The 19,712-nt window shown below is 38.3% G+C and overlaps 1 protein-coding gene across 2 annotated transcripts in view; it reads right to left on the bottom strand.

Moving 5' to 3' along the window:
- NEXMIF (neurite extension and migration factor) overlaps nucleotides 1-19,712 on the bottom strand; it is a 197,504-nt gene that overhangs the window by 129,781 nt on the left and 48,011 nt on the right. The window lies entirely within an intron of this gene.

Below are 19,712 nucleotides of genomic sequence, written 5' to 3' on the forward strand. Positions count from 1 at the left end.
TAGTACAAAGATGAAAGCCGCCACAGTGAACAAATAAAGAAACCAATGTGTATCTCCACAAATGCCCAATAACAAATGCACCAATTCAAAAAACAAGAATAAGGAAGACAAAATGTTGCCCCCAAAAGAACACAATATTTCAATACCAGATTGTGAAGATGATGAGATTGACGATATGCTAGAAATGGAATTTTAAAAATTGATCATAAGATTACATAGAAGTAATCAGGGCAAATGCTTGAACTACTGAAATCTATACATGACATGAAAAAAATTTCTCCCATTAAATTGTGATTGTAGAGAAATCAAAATGAAATGAAGAATTCAATAGAACAAATAAATATGCAGTGGCAAGCCTTAACAACAGAATTTGTGAAGCAGAAGAAAGAACATCCAACTTAAAAGACAAACTGAAAAGAAGAAGAGGAAATTAGAAAACTAAGAAAAAATGTTGGGAATCTACAGGATACTATCAAACCACTCAACATATGGGTCTTAGGAGTTCTTGAAGGTGTGGAAACAGAGAAAGGATTAGAAGGCCTTTTTAGTGAAATAATAACAGAAAACTTCCCTAATTTGAGAAAGAACGGAACATCCAAGTACAGGAAGCACACAGAACCCCTAATAGACAAGAGCAGAAAAGATCTTCACCATGACACATTGTAATCAAACTCACCACAGTAAAACATAAAGAAAAGATTCTAAAATGTGCATGAGAGAAACGTCAGATTACTTTCAGAGGATCTCCAATTAGACTCACAGCAGACTCTCATCAGAAGTCCTACAGGCTAGGAGAGAATGGAAATACACAGTTCAAGTCTCAAGAGAAAAAACCTATCAACCCAGAATACTATACCCTTAAAAGCTCTCATTCATGAATGAAGGGGAATTAAAGAACCTCCATAACAAACAGAAGTTGAAAGAATTTGTCACCACTTGTCCAGCCTTACAAAAGATGCTTAAGGATGTGCTGCACACAGAAACACAAAACTTGGTCATCACTATGAAAGAAAGTATAGGAAGACAATCTCCCAGTAAAAGTTCAAAGGAAATTCAAAGTAAAAAATAGGAATATTTTTGGAAAAATGGCAGGGCAAAATCATTAATTACTAATAGTCACCCTGAATGTAAATGGCCTCAACTCTAGTAAAAAGACACAGACTGGCTGAATGGATTTAAAAAAAATCAATTTGTTGCCTACAAGAAATACATCTTGCCAACAAAGATGTGTGCAGACTAAAAGTGAAAGGATGGAAAAAGATATCCCATGTCAACAGAAACCAAAAAAGAGCTGGTGTAGCCATCCTAATATCAGACAAAATAGACTTTAACACAAAAACTGTTAAAAGAGACAAAGAAGGGTACTATGTAATGATTAAGGGACCAATTCAACAGGAAGATGTAACTATTATATACATATATGCACATAACTATAGGGCCTCTGGCTATTTAAGAAAATGTTAAGAAATCTAAAGGGAGACATAGACTCCAATACAATAGTAATGGGGGACTTCAATACCCCACTTTCAGCAATGGACAGATCAACCAGACAGAAAATCAGCAAGGAAACAGCAGAGTTAATGGACACTATAGACTAAATGGACCTAACAGATATCTACAGAACTTTTCATCCCACAGATGCAGAATACAAATTCTTCTCACCAGTGCATGGAACTTTCTCTAGGATTGACCACATGCTAGGCTATAAAGGAAGTCTCCACAAATTAAAAAAAAATCAAAATCATACCATGCATCTTCTCAGACCACAAAGCAATGAAACTGGAAATCATCAACTCAGGAATCTCTAGAACATATACAAACACATGAAGACCAAACAACATGCTCCTGAATGAACAGGGGATCACAGAAGAAATCAAAAGAGAAATAAAAAAAAATTCTGGAAACAAAGGAATACGACAACACAACATATTCAACACTTATGGGATACAGCAAAAGCAGTGTTGAGGAAAGTTTATAACAATTGGTGCTTACATCGGCCGGCGCTGTGGCTCACTAGGCTAATCCTCTGCTTGTGGCGCCAGCACACCAGGTTCTAGTCCCGGTCAGAGTGCCGGATTCTGTCCCAGTTGCTCCTCTTCCATTCCAGCTCTCTGCTGTGGCCCAGGAGTGCAGTGGAGGATGGCCCAGGTCCTTGGGCCCTGCACCCTCATTGGAGACCAGGAGGAAGCACCTGGCTTCTGGCTTCGATTTGGCACAGTGCGCCGGCCACAACGCACCAGCCATAGCATCCAATTGGGGGGGTGAACCAATGGAAAAAGGAAGACCTTTCTTTCTGTCTGTCTCTCTCACTGTCTAACTCTGCCTGTCAAAAAAAAAATAAATAAAAATAATTTGGTGCCTACATCAAGAAATTAGAAAGCCATCAAACAAATGAGCTATCAGTGCATCTCAAGGACCTAGAAAAACAACAGCAAACCAAACCCCAAACTAGTAGGGGAAATGAAATAATTAAAAATAGAGAATAAATCAACAACACAATTGGAGGGGGAGGAGGCAAGATGGTGGAATAGGAAGGGAGCACACTGATAGTCTGGGGAGAGACAGTTTAATAAAAGTGGAGATACTGCAGGTTCAAGGAAGAGTAGGGGAAGAAACAGCAGAAGAAACTCTTCCGGAACGAGTGATTCACAGTGGACCTGCGTGGAGAGCGTGGGAGCCCACAGTTTGGGACACCAGCGGCAGACTCAACACACCAGCGCTGGAACGCGAGGTGAGCCGAACCTCAATAGCCCGAGACACTGGCAGGCAAGCGGAAAGAGGAGACTAGAGGGAACGACCCTGGGGGAAAAAGTTCACCAGGCTAACTAGAAGAGAGAGAAAGAGAAAAAAAAAATGACTGATACAGACACGGGTTTCTCTCTCTCTGCTCACCTCTCAAGGGCGAGCAAGACAAAGAGCAGGCGCCATCTTGGACATACGTCATAAGCAGAGCGACCTCAGGTCTGCACCGGCCCTGAGACTAGCAGAAAAACCTGACTCTGGGCGGGGTGAATTAACAGGAGATTAGGACCTAGTAAATTTGTGGTGCTACTGAACTGAGACTGTGAAAAAAGAGATGGTGGGGGAGAGAACTCACGGAATTCATGTGAGTACTCTCCAGAGACGCTACAATTATATAACTTTGGCAACCCAGTGGGAGACTGAAGGAGAATTTGAGCCCACTCTGAGGGCCGAACAGATTCCCTGTGTGGTCCTTGGGAAAGAGCTTCCTATCTCTGGCTCCTGTGGGTATATCATTTGCCTGCTAACTACCTCCAACTTCATTCAGCTGTGCGGAATTACTTCCCTCTTGAATCAAAAAAAGAAAGAGAGAGAGAGAGAGATCTACCACGTCTAACCTGGGAGTGTCACCTTTGGCACACCAAACAGAGCTCTCAGGCCACACCCATCTCAAGCCTCTAAGGCTCCATCAAAAACAGACAGTCCACTTAATCTAGAGTCATAGTATAACAAGAAAAAGCACCACAGTGAAGAAACCAAATATCTCCATAAGCCAAATAACAAACACAAAAACCAAGGTAATAAAAACAAGGAAGTCACTATGACGCCCCCAAATGAAAAAGACACCCCAATTCAAGATTATGAAGATGATGACATAGAAGAAATGCAAGAAGCAGATCTCAAAAAATTGATAAGAACATTAAGAAGCTCTCAAAAACAAATTCTTGAACTAAAGAAATCCTTAATGGACAAGATAGAAAATCTCTCTCGTGAAAATGAAATATTAAGGAGGAATCAAAATGAAATGAAACAACTAGTAGAACAGGAAACTGTGATAGTGACAAGAAATCATAATGAAGTGAAGAATTCAATAGATCAAATGAAAAACACATTAGAGAGCCTTACAAACAGAATGGGTGAAGCAGAAGAGAGAATATCGGACTTAGAAGACAGAGCACAGGAAAGGATACAGTCAGACCAAAGGAAAGAAGAGGAAATTAGAAATATAAAACATATTGTCAGGAATCTTCAGGATACTATTAAAAAACCCAACATTCGGGTTCTAGGAGTTCCTGTAGGCATGGAGAGGGAGAAAGGATTAGAAGGTCTTTTTAGTGAGATATTAGCAGAAAATTTCCCAGGTTTGGAGAAGGACAGAGAAATCCTAGTACAGGAAGCTCATAGAACCCCTAATAAACACGACCAAAAGAGATCCTCACCATGACACGTTGTAATTAAACTCTCCACAGTGAAACACAAAGAAAAGATCCTAAAATGTGCAAGAGAGAAACGTCAGATTACTCTCAGAGGATCTCCAATCAGACTCACAGCTGACTTCTCATCAGAAACCCTACAAGCTAGGAGGGAATGGCGAGATATAGCCCAGGTACTAAGAGAGAACAACTGCCAGCCCAGAATATTATATCCTGCAAAGCTATCATTTGTGAATGAAGATGAAATAAAGACTTTTCATAGCAAACAGAAATTGAAAGAATTTGTTGCCACTCGTCCAGCCCTGCAAAAGATGCTTAAAGATGTGTTGCACACAGAAACACAGAAACACGGTCATCAATATGAAAGAAGGTAAAGGAAGGAAACCTCACAGCAAAAGATCACAGGGAATTCAAAGCATATATTAGAACTTATCTTTGGCAAACGGCAGGGCAAAGTTACCACTTATCAATAGTCACATTGAACTTTAATGGCCTGAACTGTCCAGTTAAAAGACACCGATTGGCTGATTGGGTTAAGGAACAAAACCCATCTATTTGCTGCTTACAAGAAACACATCTTTCCAACAAAGATGCATACAGACTGAAAGTGAAAGGCTGGAAAAAGATATACCATGCCAACAGAAATGAAAAAAAGAGCGGGCGTAGCCATCTTAATATCGGACAACATAAACTTTACCACAAAAACTGTTAAGAGAGACAAAGAGGGACACTATATAATGATTAAGGGATCAATTCAACAGGAAGATATAACAATTATCAATGTATATGCACCTAACTACAGGGCACCGGTTTATCTAAAGGATTTGTTAAGGGACTTAAAGGGAGACTTAGACCCCAATACAATAGTACTGGGGGACTTCAATACTCCACTCTCAGAAATAGACAGATCAATAGGACAGAAGATCAACAAGAAAACAGCAGATTTAATCGACACTATAGCCCAAATGGATCTAACAGATATATACAGAACTTTCAATCCTACAGCTAAAGATTTTACATTCTTCTCAGCAGTACATGGAACCTTCTCTAGGATTGACCACATACTAGGCCATAAAGCAAGTCTCAGCAAATTCAAAAGAATTAGAATCATACCATGCAGCTTCTCAGATCATAAAGGAATGAAGTTGGAAATTAGCAACTCAGGAATCCCTAGATCATACGCAAACACATGGAGATTGAACAACATGCTCCTGAATGAACAATGGGTCATAGAAGAAATTAAAAGAGAAATCAAAAATTTTCTGGAAGTAAATGAGGATAACAGCACAACCCAAAACTTATGGGACGCAGCAAAAGCAGTGTTAAGAGGAAAGTATATATCAATAGGTGCCTACATAAAGAAATTGGAAAGGCACCAAATAGATGAGCTTTCAATTCACCACAAGGATCTAGAAAATATACAGCAAACCAGACCCAAATCTAGTAGGAGAAGAGAAATAATTAAAATCAGAGAAGAAATCAACAGGATTGAATAAAAAAAAAATTCCAAAAACTCAGCCAAACGAGGGGCTGGTTTTTTTAAAAAATAAACGAAATTGACACCCCATTGGCCCAACTAACTAAAAAAAGAAAAGACCCAAATCAATAAAATCAGAGATGAAAAAGGAAATGTTACAACAGACACCACAGAAATAAAAAGAATCATCAGAAATTACTACAAGGACTTGTATGCCAGCAAACAGGGAAACCTATCAGAAATGGATAGATTCCTGGACACATGCAACCTACCTAAATTGAACCAGGAAGACATAGAAAACCTAAACAGACCCATAACTGAGACAGAAATTGAAACAGTAATAAAGGCCCTCCCAACAAAGAAAAGCCCAGGACCAGATGGATTCACTGCTGAATTCTACCAGACATTTAAAGAAGAACTAACTCCAATTCTTCTCAAACTATTCAGAATAATCGAAGAAGAGGGAATCCTCCCAAATTCTTTCTATGAAGCCAGCATCACCTTAATTCCTAAGCCGGAAAAAGATGCAGCATTGAAAGAAAACTACAGGCCAATATCCCTGATGAACATAGATGCAAAAATCCTCAATAAAATTCTCGCCAATAGAATGCAACAACACATCAGAAAGATCATCCACCCAGACCAAGTGGGATTTATCCCTGGTATGCAGGGATGGTTTAATGTGCGCAAGACAATCAATGTGATACACCACATTAACAGGCTCCAGAAGAAAAACCATATGATTATCTCAATAGACGCCGAGAAAGCATTTGATAAAATACAACACCCTTTCATGATGAAAACTCTAAGCAAACTGGGTTTGGAAGGAACATTCCTCAATACAATCAAAGCAATCTATGAAAAACCCACAGCGAACATCCTATTGAATGGGGAAAAGTTGGAAGCATTTCCACTGAGATCTGGTACCAGACAGGGATGCCCACTCCCACCACTGCTATTCAATATAATTCTGGAAGTTCTAGCCAGAGCTATCAGGCAAGAAAAAGAAATTAAAGGGATACAAATTGAGAAGGAAGAACTCAAACTATCCCTCTTTGCAGATTATATGATTCTTTATTTAGGGGACCCAAAGAACTCTGCTAAGAGACTATTGGAACTCATAGAAGAGGTTGGCAAAGTAGCAGGGTATAAAATCAATGCACACAAATCAACAGCCTTTGTATACACAGGCAATGCCATGGCTGAGGAAGAACTTCTAAGATCAATCCCATTCACAATAGCTACAAAAACAATCAAATACCTTGGAATAAACTTAACCAAGGACGTTAAAGATCTCTACGATGAAAATTACAAAACCTTAAAGAAAGAAATAGAAGAGGATACCAAGAAATGGAAAAATCTTCCATGCTCATGGATTGGAAGAATCAATATCATCAAAATGTCCATTCTCCCAAAAGCAATTTATAGATTCAATGCAATACCAATCAAGATACCGAAGACCTTCTTCTCAGATCTGGAAAAAATGGTGCTGAAATTCATATGGAGACACAGGAGACCTCGAATAGCTAAAGCAATCTTGTACAACAAAAACAAAGCTGGAGGCATCACAATACCAGATTTCAGGACATACTACAGGGCAGTTGTAATCAAAACAGCATGGTACTGGTACAGAAACAGAAGGATAGACCAATGGAACAGAATTGAAATACCAGAAATCAACCCAAACATCTACAGCCAACTTATATTTGATCAAGGATCTAAAACTAATTCCTTGAGCAAGGACAGTCTATTCAATAAATGGTGCTGGGAAAATTGGATTTCCACGTGCAGAATCATGAAGCAAGACCCCTACCTTACACCTTACACAAAAATTCACTCAACATGGATTAAAGACCTAAATCTACGACCTGACACCATCAAGTTACTAGAGAACATTGGAGAAACCCTTCAAGATATTGGCACAGGCAAAGAGTTTCTGGAAAAGACCCGGGAGGCACAGGCAGTCAAAGCCAAAATTAACTATTGGGATTGCATCAAATTGAGAAGTTTCTGTACTGCAAAAGAAACAGTCAGGAGAGTGAAGAGACAACCATCAGAATGGGAAAAAATATTTGCAAACTATGCAACAGATAAAGGATTGATAACCAGAATCTACAAAGAGATCAAGAAACTCCACAAAAACAAAACCAACAACCCAATTAAGAGATGGGCCAAGGACCTCAATAGACATTTTTCAAAAGAGGAAATCCAAATGGCCAACAGGCACATGAAAAAATGTTCAAGGTCATTAGCAATCAGAGAAATGCAAATCAAAACCACAATGAGGTTCCACCTCACCCCAGTTAGAATGGCTCACATGCAGAAATCTACCAACAACAGATGCTGGCGAGGATGTGGGGAAAAAGGGACACTAACCCACTGTTGGTGGGAATGCAAACTGGTCAAGCCACTATGGAAATCAGTCTGGAGATTCCTCAGAAACCTGAAGATAACCCTACCGTTCGACCCAGCCATCCCACTCCTTGGAATTTACCCAAAGGAATTTAAATTGGCAAACAAAAAAGCGGTCTGCAGCCTAATGTTTATTGCAGCACAATTCACAATAGCTAAGACCTGGAACCAACCTAAATGCCCATCAACGGTAGACTGGATAAAGAAATTATGGGATATGTACTCTTTAGAATACTACACTGCAGTAAGAAACAACGAAATCCAGTCATTTGCAACAAAATGGAGGAATCTGGAACACATCATGCTGAGTGAAATAAGCCAGTCCCAAAGGGACAAATACCATATGTTCTCCCTGATCAGTGACAACTGACTGAACACCAAAAAGGAAACTTGTTGAAGTGAAAGGGACACTATGGGAAACGGTGGCTTGATCAGCATAGTCCTGACTGTTAATGAACAACTTAATACATTATCCCTCTTAGTAGTTTTTTTGTCTGTTCTACTTAATATGACTGATTTAATTCTGTAATTAATACACAGTTATTCTTAAGTGTTGAAATTTAACTGAAATGTGATCCCTGTTAAACATAAGAGTAGGAATAAGAGAGGGAAGAGATATATAATTTGGGACATGCTCAAGCTGACTTGCCCCAAATGGTAGAGTTAGAAACATACCAGGGGACTCCAATTTAATCCCATCAAGGTGGCATGTACCAATGCCATCTCACTAGTCCAAGTGATCAATTTCAGTTCGCAATTGATCATAATGAAAGGACTAAGAGTCAAAGGGAGCACATAAACAAGTCTAGTATCTGCTAACACTAACCGATAGAATAAATAAAGGGGAGAGTGATCCAACATGGGAAGTGAGATACTCAGCAGACTCATAGAATGGCAGATGCCCTAAATAGCACTCTGGCCTCAGAATCAGCCCTAAAGGCATTCAGATCTGGCTGAAAAGCCCATGAGAGTATTTCAGGCATGGAAAGCCAAGACACTCTGGCAAAAGATCTCTGTGAGTGAGATCTCAGTGGAAAGAACAGGTCTTCAAAGAAGGAGGTACCTTTCTCTGAAGGGAGGAGAGAACTTCCACTTTGACTATGACCTTGTCTAAATAAGATCGGAGTTGGCAAACTCAAGAGGCTTCCATAGCCTTGGAAACTCATGACTGGTGCATAGGGAGATTACTGATGCCATAAACAGGAGTGTCAATTTGTAAAGTCAACAACAGGAGTCACTGTGCACTTACTCCTCATGTAGGATCTCTGTCCTTAATGTGCTGTGCATTGAGATTTAATGCTATAACGAGTACTCAAATAATATATTTCACTTTGTGTTTCTATGGGGTGCAAACTGTTGAAATCTTTACTTAATGCATACTAAACTGATCCTCTGTAAAAAAAAAAAAAAAAAAAAAAAGAAAGAAAGAAAAGAAACTATCAAAAAAAAAAAAAAAAAGAAATTACTACAAGGACTTGTATGCCAGCAAACAGGGAAACCTATCAGAAATGGATAGATTCCTGGACACATGCAACCTACCTAAATTGAACCAGGAAGACATAGAAAACCTAAACAGACCCATAACTGAGACAGAAATTGAAACAGTAATAAAGGCCCTCCCAACAAAGAAAAGCCCAGGACCAGATGGATTCACTGCTGAATTCTACCAGACATTTAAAGAAGAACTAACTCCAATTCTTCTCAAACTATTCAGAATAATCGAAGAAGAGGGAATCCTCCCAAATTCTTTCTATGAAGCCAGCATCACCTTAATTCCTAAGCCGGAAAAAGATGCAGCATTGAAAGAAAACTACAGGCCAATATCCCTGATGAACATAGATGCAAAAATCCTCAATAAAATTCTCGCCAATAGAATGCAACAACACATCAGAAAGATCATCCACCCAGACCAAGTGGGATTTATCCCTGGTATGCAGGGATGGTTTAATGTGCGCAAGACAATCAATGTGATACACCACATTAACAGGCTCCAGAAGAAAAACCATATGATTATCTCAATAGACGCCGAGAAAGCATTTGATAAAATACAACACCCTTTCATGATGAAAACTCTAAGCAAACTGGGTTTGGAAGGAACATTCCTCAATACAATCAAAGCAATCTATGAAAAACCCACAGCGAACATCCTATTGAATGGGGAAAAGTTGGAAGCATTTCCACTGAGATCTGGTACCAGACAGGGATGCCCACTCCCACCACTGCTATTCAATATAATTCTGGAAGTTCTAGCCAGAGCTATCAGGCAAGAAAAAGAAATTAAAGGGATACAAATTGAGAAGGAAGAACTCAAACTATCCCTCTTTGCAGATTATATGATTCTTTATTTAGGGGACCCAAAGAACTCTGCTAAGAGACTATTGGAACTCATAGAAGAGGTTGGCAAAGTAGCAGGGTATAAAATCAATGCACACAAATCAACAGCCTTTGTATACACAGGCAATGCCATGGCTGAGGAAGAACTTCTAAGATCAATCCCATTCACAATAGCTACAAAAACAATCAAATACCTTGGAATAAACTTAACCAAGGACGTTAAAGATCTCTACGATGAAAATTACAAAACCTTAAAGAAAGAAATAGAAGAGGATACCAAGAAATGGAAAAATCTTCCATGCTCATGGATTGGAAGAATCAATATCATCAAAATGTCCATTCTCCCAAAAGCAATTTATAGATTCAATGCAATACCAATCAAGATACCGAAGACCTTCTTCTCAGATCTGGAAAAAATGGTGCTGAAATTCATATGGAGACACAGGAGACCTCGAATAGCTAAAGCAATCTTGTACAACAAAAACAAAGCTGGAGGCATCACAATACCAGATTTCAGGACATACTATAGGGCAGTTGTTATCAAAACAGCATGGTACTGGTACAGAAACAGATGGATAGACCAATGAAACAGAATAGAAACACCAGAAATCAATGCAAACATCTACAGCCAACTCATATTTGATCAAGGATCCAAAACCAATCCCTGGAGTAAGGACAGTCTATTCAATAAATGGTGCTGGGAAAATTGGATTTCCACATGCAGACTGCGTGAAGCAAGACCCCTACCTTTCACCTTACACAGAAATTCACTCAACATGGATTAAAGACTTAAATCTACAACCTGACACCATCAAATTATTAAGGAGCATTGGAAAAACCCTGCAAGATATAGGTACCAGCAAAGACTTCTTGGAATATACCCCAGAAGCACAGGCAGTCAAAACCAAAAATAACATTTGGGATTGCATCAAATTGAGAAGTTTCTGTACTGCAAAAGAAACAGTGAGGAAAGTGAAGAGGCAACAAAGAGAATGGGAAAATATACTTGCAAACTATGCAACTGATAAAGGGTTGATAACCAGAATCTACAAAGAAATCAAGAAACTCCACAGCATCTAAACAAACAACCCACTTAAGAGATGGGCCAAGGACCTCAATAGACATTTTTCAAAAGAGGAAATCCAAATGGCCAACAGGCACATGAAAAAATGTTCAAGATCATTAGCAATCAGGGAAATGCAAATCAAAACCACAATGAGTTATCACCTCACCCCAGTTAGAATGGCTCACATGCAGAAATCTACCAACATTAGATGCTGGAGAGGATGTGGGGAAAAAGGGACACTAATCCACTGTTGGTGGGAATGCAAATTGGTTAAGCCACTATGGAAGTCAGTCTGGAGATTCCTCAGAAACCTGAAGATAACCCTACCATTCAACCCAGCCATCCCACTCCTTGGAATTTACCCAAAGGAAATGAAATTGGCAAACAAACAAGCTGTCTGCACCTTAATGTTTATTGCAGCTCAATTCACAATAGCTAAGACCTGGAACCAACCCAAATGCCCATCAACAGTAGACTGGATAAAGAAATTATGGGACATGTACTCTATAGAATACTATACAGCAGTCAAAAACAGTGAAACCCGGTCATTTGCAACAAGATGGAGGAATTTGGAAAACATCATGCTGAGTGAATTAAGCCAGTCCCAAAGGGACAAATATCATATGTTCTCCCTGATCGGCAACAACTAACTGAGCACCGAAGGGGAAACTTGTTGAAGTGAAATGGACACTATGAGAAACAGTGACTTGATCAGCTCTTGTCCTGATGGTTGATGTACAATGTAATACTTTATCCATTTTAGTATTTTTTTTGTTCTAATACCATTGGTTGAACTCTGTAATTAAGACACAATTATTCTTAGGTGTTTAAATTTTAACTGAAAAGTGATCCCTGTTAGGAATTTGGAAAACATTATGCTGAGTGAAATAAGCCAATCCCAAAGGGACAAATACCACTTGTTTTCCCTGATAGGTGACAACTAACTGAGCACCAAAAAGGAAACCTGTTAAAGTGAAATGAACACTATGAGAAACGGTGACTTGATCAGCCCTTGCCCTGACTGTTGATGAGCAACTTGATATGTTCTCCCTCTTAGTATTTTTTTTGTTTGTTCTACTTAATACTTTTGGTGGAATACTGTAATCAATACACAATTCTTCTTAAGTGCTGAAACTTAACTGAAAAGTGATTACTGTTAAATATAAGAGTGGGAATAAGAGAGGGAGGAGATGTGCAATTCGGGACATGCTCAAGCTGACTTACCTCAAACGGTAGAGTTAGAAACATACCAGGGGATTCCAATTCAATCCCATCAAGGTGGCATGTACCAATGCCATCTCACTAGTCCCAGTGATCAATTTCTGTTCACAATTGATCGTAATGATAGGACTAAGAACCAAAGGAATCACATAAACAAGACTAGTGTCTGCAAATACTAGCTGATAGAATAAAAAAGGGAGAGAATGATCCAACATGGGAAGTGAGATACACAGCAGACCCATAGAATGGCAGATGTCCTAGGCAGCACTCTGGCCTCAGAACCAGCCCTTAAGGCATGCGGATCTGGCTGAAAAGCCCATGAGAGTATTTCAGGCATGGAAAGCCAAGACACTCTGGGGAAAAAAAAACAAAACCTAAATGAAAGATCTCCGCGAGTGAGATCCCAGTGGAAAGAACAGGTCATCAAAGAAGGAGGTACCTTTCTCTGAAGGGAGGAGAGAACTTCCACTTTGTCCATGGCCTTGTCTAAATATAATCAGAATTGGTGAACTCAGGGGGCATCCATAGCCTTGGCAGCTCATGACAAGAGCCTAGGTTGATTACTGATGCCATAAACAAGAGTGTCAATTTGTTAAGTCAACAACAGGAGTCATTGTGCACTTACTCCTCATGTAGGATCTTTGTCCTTAGTGTGCTGTACATTGAGATTTAATGCTATAACCAGTACTCAAACAGTATATTTCACTTTATGTTTCTGTGTGGGAGCAAACTGTTGAAATCTTTAGTTAATGTATGCTAAACTGATCTTCTGTATATAAAGAGAATTGAAAATGAATCTTTATGTGAATGGAAGGGGAGAGGGAGTGGGAAAGGGGAGGGTTGCGGGTGGGAGGGACATTATGGGGGGGAAGCCATTGTAATCCATAAGCTATACTTTGGAAATTTATATTCATTAAATAAAAGTTTAAAAAAAACAACACAATTGAATTAAAAAACAATTTAAAATATCAGCTAAACAGAGCCGATTTAAAAAAAAATAAACAAAATTGACACACCATTGGCCCAACTAACCAAAAAAAGAGAGAAAAGACCCAAATCAATAAAATTAGAAATGAAAAAAGAAATGTAAGAACAAGCACCACAGAAATAAAAAGAAACATCAGAAACTACTACAAAGAACTGCATGCCAACAAACTGGGAAACCTAGAAGAAATGGATAGATTCCTGACACATACAACCTACCTAAATTGAGCCACAAAGACATAGAAAACCTAAACAGACCCATAACTAAGGCAGAAATTGAATCAGTAATAAAGATCCCCCCAACAAAGAAAATCCCAAGACCAGATGGCTTTACTGCTGAATTCTACCAGACATTTAATAAGAGCTAACTTCAATTCTTCTCAAGTTATTCAAAACAATTGAAAGGGGTGGAATCTTCCCAAATTCTTTCTATGAAGCCAGCATCACTTTAATTCCTAAACCTGAAAAAGATGCAACAGAAAAACAGTATGACAGACCAATTTCCTTGATGATCACATATACAAAAATCCTCAAAAAAATTCTAGCCAACATATCAGAAAGATCATCCACCCAGACCAAGTAGGATTTATACCTGGTATGCAGGGATGGTTCAACATTTGCAAATCAATCAATGTGATACATCACATTAACAAACTGAAGAGGAAAAACCATATTATTTTCTCAATAGATGCAGAGAAAGCATTTGATAAAATACAATACCCTTAAATGATGAAAACTCTTAAGCAAATTGGGTATAGAAGGAACATATCTCCAAAAGTATTAAGTAGAACAAACAAAAAAATACTAAGAGGGATAACGTATTAAGTTGTTCATCAACAGTCAGGGCAAGGGCTGATCAAGTCACCGTTTCTCATAGTGTTCATTTCACTTTAACAGGTTTCCTTTTTGGTGCTCAGTTAGTTGTCACCGATCAGGGAGAACATATGATATTTGTCCCTTTGGGAGTGGCTTATTTCACTCAACATAATGTTTTCCAAATTCCTAACAGGGATCACTTTTCAGTTAAACGGAAGAAATAGAAGAGATTCAAAAAATGGAAAAAATCTTCCATGTTCATGGATTGGAAGAATAAGTGTCATCAAATGTGTATTCTTCCAAAAGCATTTTACAGATTCAATGTGACACCAATCAAAATACCAAAGACATTCTTCTCAGTTATAGAAAAAATGATGCTGAAATTTATATGGAAACACAGAAGACCTCAAATAGCTATGGAACTCTTAGACAATAAAAATGAAGCCAGAGGCATCACAATAGCAGATTTCAAGACATACTACAAGGCAGTTACAATCAAAACAGCCTGGCACAAAAACAGATGTATAGACCAATGGAACAGAATAGAAACAACAGAAATCAATCCAAACATCTACAACCAACTTATTTTTGACAAAGGAGCTAAAACCAATCCCTGGAGCAAGGACTGTCTCTTCAACAAATGGTGCTGGGAAAACTGGATATCCACATGCAGAAGTATGAAGCAAGACCCCTACCTTACACCTTACCCAAAAATGCACTCAAAATGGATTAAGGAAATAAATCTAAAACCCATCACCATCAAATTACTAGAGAACATTGGGGAAACCCTGCAAGGCATTGGCACAGGCAAAGAGTTATTGGAAAAGACCCTAGAGGCACAGGTAGTCAAAGCCAAAATTAATAAATTGAATTACATCAAACTGAGAAGCTTCTGTACTGCAAAAGAATCACTCGGGAAAATGGAGAGGCAACTGACAGAATGGAGAAATTATTTTCAAACTGTGCAACTGATAAAAGATTAATAACCAGAATCTACAAAGAGATCAAGAAACTCCACAACAACAAAATGAACAACCAAGTTAAGAGATGGGTCAAAGACTTAAACATACAATTTTCAAAAGGAGAAATCCAAATAGCCAACAGACACATGAAAAAATGTTCAGCATCACTAGCCTTTAGGGAAATGCAAATCAAAACCAGAAGTAAGTTTCACCTCACCCCAATTAGAATGATTTTCATACAGAAATCAACTAGCAACAAATGCTGGTGAGGATGTGGGTGAAAAGGCACCCTAATCCACTGTTGTTGGGAATGTAAACTGATAAAGCCACTATGGAAGACAGTGTGGACATATCTCAAAAATCTGAATATAGACCTACCATATGACCCAGCTGTCTCACTCCTGGGAATTTACCCAAGGGAAATGAAATCAGTAAGTAAAGGAGTTATCTGCACCTCCATGTTTATTGCAGCTCAATTCACAATAGCTAAGACATGGAACCAATCTAAATGCCCATCAACTGAAGATTGGACAAAGAAATTATGGGATATGTACACCATGGAATACTACACAGCAGTAAAAAATGAAATCTAGTCATTTGCAACAAAATGGATGAATCTGGAAAACATCATACTTAGTGAAATAAGCCAGTCCCATAAGGACAAATAGCATATGTTCTCCCTGATCCGTGAGCTCTAATAGAGCACCTAAAACGAAATCTTATAAGAGAAACTGACTCTTTGAGAAGGGATGACTTTAGCTTCCCTTGTCTTTACTGTCGAGGAACAGTTTCGTTCTTTTTGTTTGTTTGTTTGTTTGTTTCTTTTTCTTCATACCATTTGTTGAACTCTTCACTTAACATAGAGTTAATTATGTGTCTATAAAAGTCAATTACAGATGGATCCCAGTCAAAAACAAGGGTGGGAAAAAGCGAGGGAGGAGGAAGTTTGTAACTGTAAAGTTGTATAGTTCTACATACATTCTTGAGGACTTATTTCTAATGGTACAGTTTAAAAAGTTGTCGTAGGACTCCAAATCCAATTAAGCTGGGTGGTACAAATGCCATCTTAAGTGTTAAAGTGATCAAATTAAGTGTTAAAGTGATCATATAGGTAGGATTAAATGTTAGAGTGATCATATAAATAGGATCAAGTGTCTGATAATAATAATAGATAGAATTAAAAAAGGAGAGAATGTTCCAACATGCGAAGCAGTCCATATAGCAGACTTATAGAATGACAATTGCTTTAAGTAACACTCTGACTTCAGTATCAGGCCCTAAGGCTTCCTGATCTGGCTGAAAAGTCCGTGAGAGCATTTCAGGCATGGAAAGACAAGACACTGTGGTAAAAAATGGTTCTACATGAAGTATCTCTGTGAGTGAGATCCCAGCAGAAAGAAGTGGCCATCAAAGAAGGATGTACTTTTCTCTGAAGGGAGAAGAGAACTTCCACTTTGCTTATGGCCTTGTCTAAAAGGCTTTCATAACCTAGCCAGCTCATGTCAAGAACCTCAGGTCATCTCTGACATCATACAGAAGAGTGTTAATTGTTTGATTAACAACAGGAGTCACTGAGCAGTAACTCCCCATGCAGGACCTCTGTACTCAATGAGTTATATTATGAGAGTTAACTATAAAACTAGTTCTTAAACAGTTTTTTTGTGTATGTGCAAATTGTTGAAATCTTTACTGAGTATAGAATTGGTCTTCTGTGTACAAAGTTAATTAAAAATGGATCTTAGTGGAGAATGGGACTGGGAAGTGCAGAGGGAGGAGGAGAAAGGCTGGGAGTGTGTGTAGGAGGGCAGGTATGATGGGAAGAATAACTATATTCCTAAAGTTGTACTCATGAAATTTGTATTTCTTAAAAAATAAATTCATTAACAAAAATAAATAAATTTTCATAAAAGCAGTTTATTCTTCCCAATATAATTCAACTATCTAATACTCAAATGTTCAACATTTAGCTCCTACTGTATCAGGGCACTATTGTTTAGTGTCATGTGAGATTTCAAACTGAACAAAACAAATATCTCCTCTCAGGGTGTATAATTTGATTAGGTAGGATAAGAATACAAAAGATTTCAAAAAACAGAAGTGGAAGGTGGGTAGTCCATAGGTGAGAGAATAGAATGGGTGAATGAAACAGGCAGAAAAGGGCAAAGAAATGATCAGTGAAGTACAAATCATCCAAAAGCAAGATACCTGTCCTGACATTTAATCATTTAGAAGTGTAATAATCATGAAAAGTTTCAAACTGAAGCACCTAATCCCTTAGAGCTCCAAAGTGCAGTGAATTTGGTGCTGAGAAACTTAAGTTCATGATACAGAATTCTGTTACAAAAATTGTAAAGAATCAAGTAAAACTAGGTAAGGATAAAAAATAATTTTAAAATGCATGTTAGTACAAATAAAGAATGGACCAGTTTTAATCAGCTATTTACTGGTTATAAGAATTCAGAGAGGGATTATCAGGTTGTGGTAATATGGGTAAGTAGATAATGGAAGCCTCCTCACCCAAGGCAGTCACTGGCTTCAAGCCATGAATGTGGGTGCACATATGTGGCAGGGTGGAGGCAGAGGGCCAGTATGACAGTGAAGGGTAGATATATCATGAGGGCTAGGTTATCTAGCATAGGGAGAGGATCTAATGTACTCTCTACTGGAAAAGAATCATTTGAAATCAACATTTGAGGAGTGGTGGTGTAGAATATTCAAGGGAATAGAGGGCAAAGAATTAAGACAGAAGCATTGCTTTCTAAGTTATGGTGTAGTCTTTACCACCATGGGAGAAATTTTTTAAGGAAAGCTATCACACATTCATAACACTAATTGATTTTCACAGAGAAGCACACAGATGAAGTCTCTTTGTGAAATGCCTGCAACATTTTGGCTTGGAAAAAAAAAGGATCTTTGCTGGTGTGCCTGAGCTCCTTCATACAAAATTTAATTAACAGGATCTTCGGAAAGAAAAGCTCACTGTAGTCCCCAGCTATCACAAGATATCCTCACTCAGATACACTGTGACAGATTAAACCCAAGCAAATCATTATCTGTCACATGTTGGGTACCAAAGGGATAGCAGTCAGAAGGAAAAGGAGATGTGTTTGAGACATTAAACAGAAAGAGGCAAGAGAATGCCAGTGACTAGGAGCACTCAGGCTATGCCTGAATTCAGAAGACTACATATCCCTCCCTTTTTGTTAACCTGACACTTTATGAACCCGAGGTGGGAGGTTTGGGGATGAGGAGATACAGAAACAGTTTTCTGGGCCACTAATTAAGTTTATTTTTTGAAATTATTCCTAGAAAAATTACTACAGCTCTTCTTTCTTGTGAACTTGTAAGAACACATGGTGAACCATTTATAAGAATACAATAATAGGATAACTGAATGCAGTAATAATCATCCTAGATGGATCTTAAACTGGAGAAAAATGGTATGCACATTATCGAGTCAACTGACAAAATAGGAATGCAGAAGATAAAGTATTGTGATAACTACTTTGATTATTTGAGAGAATTTTCTTATTTTAGTATATACAACCATGATGAATGCAATTTATTCTGATGGCACGCTCTCTCTCTCCCTCTCTCTCTCTCTATATATATATATATGGGAAAATGGAAATAAAAGTTTGTTTTGGTACAAAAATATTTGAAATCCAGGACAGGCATCTACTTGGGACACCAGTATCCCATATTGGAGTGCCTGGGTTTGAGTCTTGGCTCTGCTCCCAATTCTGGCTTTCTGATAATGTTCACCCTGCAAGGCACCAGGTGATGGTCCAACTACTTGGGTTCCTGTCACCTATATGATAGACCAGGATTGGGTTCTGGACTCCTGGCTTCAGCCTGGCCAAGTTCTGGTTGTTTTAGACATTTGGGGAATGAACTAGCAGATGGAAGATTGGTCTGCTTGTCTGTCTGCCTTTCAAATAAATAATAATTTAAACAAACAAAAGAAATGACAAACGTGAGAAAAACAAAACACTTAATTTTTTTATTCATGCATACTTTTTTCCACAGTATATATTTTCCATAAGTTTTTGAAGACCCCATTATAGATGATTTCAGTTTGTGTGCATGTGTGTGTATATGAAAAACTAATAAATAAAATAGAGCAAAATATTAACAATTGGTGAATCTAGGTGAAAAGTAGATGGGTGTTCTGTGTATTCCTTTTGTAAATTTTCTATAAACTTAAAATTACTTCCAAATGAAAAATTTTTAAATCATCCCACTAAAGATTATCCTATCTCTCC

Source organism: Oryctolagus cuniculus, chromosome X, assembly GCF_964237555.1.
Source record: "Oryctolagus cuniculus chromosome X, mOryCun1.1, whole genome shotgun sequence".
Taxonomy (NCBI): domain Eukaryota; kingdom Metazoa; phylum Chordata; class Mammalia; order Lagomorpha; family Leporidae; genus Oryctolagus; species Oryctolagus cuniculus.